The sequence below is a fragment of the Charadrius vociferus genome, unplaced genomic scaffold (genome assembly GCF_000708025.1).
Source record: "Charadrius vociferus isolate BGI_N301 unplaced genomic scaffold, ASM70802v2 scaffold472, whole genome shotgun sequence".
Lineage (NCBI taxonomy): Eukaryota > Metazoa > Chordata > Aves > Charadriiformes > Charadriidae > Charadrius > Charadrius vociferus.
This window is the reverse complement of record NW_009647735.1, coordinates 8,376,115-8,378,959: the sequence shown is the minus strand read 5'-3', so window position 1 is coordinate 8,378,959 and position 2,845 is coordinate 8,376,115.

Here is a 2,845-nt window from a genome sequence, read left to right as displayed (position 1 = left end):
GTTTGCTGAGGAGTCCTCTCTCTCCCGTGACGGCTGCCATCCCGAGAACTCCTCGCCCCAGTGCCGCAGCCCTGAGCCCGTCCCTTCCTCCCGAAGCCGCAGCGCTGGCAGTGTCCCACATGGGCTGTCACTGCGGGGAGCGCACGGCTCCTACCGATGGAATGGGCTGAGGGTAATCCCTGTGTATTTTATATTGCTATTGGGACCAGTATTGGTTCTTTAGTGTTATCAGTGTTAATTATTTAATATTATTCTGTTAAATCTGCTTATGTGTCAACCCTCAGGTTTCCTTGTTTTTCACCAGTTCCCCTTCCCAAGAGGGGAGGGGTCATTGGGTGAGAGAATAACTGTCTAAATGACAATAAATTGTGGGTTCTCAAACTGTAACGCCCTGTCAGGCCCCTTTCCCTCACTCCATCCTCCGTCCCTTCCTGGTGGCCCACGGGGCTCTTCTCCGCTGGCTGCAGTGCACACCCGCTCCACCATCGCCTCTGGGCTTCCCTGTCCCCATCCTTTTGTACCTGCACAGCCCCGGCCTTTCTGCAAGCCCCATTGCCCCTGGCATCGCCTCGGCGCTTGCCTGCCTCCAGCGCGGCCCCGTCCCTGTCCCCAGCTGAGCCAAACCCGCATCCCCTGTCCCACCCGCCCCTGCACCGCCTTGGACCACCTCCTGGCACCTTTCCCTCTGCCGCCTCCTCCTCCTCCTGGGGAGGTTTTCCTCCCATGGCGTTTCACAAAACGCTCGGTGTATGGGTATGTCCGTCCTGCAGCCCGTCTCTCTCCCGTGTCGTAGGTGCAGACGTTTCCCCCGCGGTCTCAGGCTCAGCATTTCTGTGGCTTGAGCATAGCCAGGATCCCTCTCTGGGCATTCCTCTTGTGTTTTTCAACTTCCTTCTCTCTGGCCAGTGTAAAAATAGTTTTGGCCTGCTCATACCCAGCGTTATCGACTATTTTTCATCCTTGTGGTTTTACCGTAGTCCATCTCTGCGTCCTGCCCTGGCCGCTGCCGTCACCCCCAGCCAAGCGCGAGGTTTGCAGGATGCTCGTGGGCACCCCCTCCCCATCACCTGGCCTGAGCCGCTTCACTGCCTCTCCTCTCATTTCCCCCCAAAACGTGGCTTTGCTGAGAAGCCCACGCAGCCCTTGGCAGCAGCGAGGCCGCCTCGCGTTGTGCTGACTCACACGGTCTCCCTGGTCCCTTCCTCCCCTCGTCTCCTCTTCCACCTCTCTCCTCTTGGGTGCAAAGTCTTTGGGGCAGAGACTTTTATTCTGGCTTGGCGCAGAGTCAAGGTGGTTCCGGGTGCTGGAGAGCCAAGCTCAGGATTTTTCCTCACTTTTCAGTGCTCTTTCTTATGCCCGGGTTCCTGAGATGACGCATTATGTGTGAATCTCAGCTTTTTTTAAATGAAGCTCTTTCGCCTTCCTGCGAGCGGGAGTTAGAGCCTGTAAATGGGATGGGATGGCAGTGCGGGAACTGGGGGCAGGAAAAATGAAGAGTCACAAACTCGCTACTTAAAAAAACAAAAAAAAAACCAAAACCAAAACCAAAACCCAAACGAACAACTCTTAAAGACCACTCAATTTGAGACAGCCGTGACCTGAGGTCTTTGAATCCCTGGCTCTGGAAAAGCTTTTCTCTGGCTAGAAATTCCTCAGTGCCGTGTGTCCATATGCTTTGCCAAGAGAGTTTTCTCTGTTTCCATTTGAATTCTCCCATGGATTGTTCTCTCCTGGGGGTGTTCTCTTTGCTGCCTGCGAGGCATCCTTGGGTTGGGGTGGGAGGCGGTCCCTCTCTGCCCTGCGCTGTTACCGATCTCAGAAGTGATGTGACCGTGACTGGTGCCCAAAGCGTAGTTGCGCACTTCCCTTTTCCACCCCCTCTTTCACTTCTAATCAGTTCCCCAGATTGACTTCGCCTCTTGTTTTCAGTGTATTTCGCCTACTCAGTCCTTCGGGATTTGTTTTAAAATCTGGGCTTTGCCAGGCTTTCCACGCAAGTGCATCACAGGGTTGCGAGGGATGAGGCAGTAAAGGGGCAGGCTGTAAAACGCTGGCTGAATTTTGGGGAGCAGTTGCACAGCCAGAGGCAATACATCTCTCCGTATGTGCCTTCCATGCGATTTCCTCCTCTTTCTTTAGCTACGGTAAAGAATCGTGGCTTTTAGTGTTCGGATCGCCTGCATCTCTCTGGCTGCTTTGGCACTGGGTTGAGCTTCACTTCTGAGGAAGTGAGAAAACGCCACGTCCCGCGTGCTGCGCAACCCACGAGCGATTTGGGGGAAGGCACGGCGGAAGCGTTGCAGGGCGGTGATGGAGCAGCGCGCGTGTGTGTGTCTGTGTGTGTCTGTGTCTGTGTGCAGTGGTCATCAGTGCCGGGAGAAGCGAGAACGGAGCATGGTGTGGCTCGTGCTGGGGGTTGCTCACGCTTGGCTTCCACCGCACAAGGGGGTTGTGTCATTGCAAAGGGCCGAGCAAATTGGTTAAAGTGGAGCAGAACCAGCCAGGTTTGCCCTCAAATTGTTTCCTTCTCTGGATATTTTTTGTTTAAGGTGAGAGCCAGCCTGAAAGGACTGAAAATATGAAAGCTTTCTGATCGTTTTCTTTTGGCCACTGTTTTAAAAAAATCCTCAAAGGAAACATTTTTTCCTTCACTTTCTGTGCATTCACATCACTTGGATTATACCTGTTGTCATTCTGGGAGAAAAGGATCTCAGAAATACATTAATGATACAGAATCACAGAATGGCTTAGGTTGGAAGGGACCTTAAAGGCCATCCAGTGCCACCCCCTGCCCTGGGCAGGGACACCTCCCACCAGCCCAGGTTGCTCCAAGCCCCTTCCAACC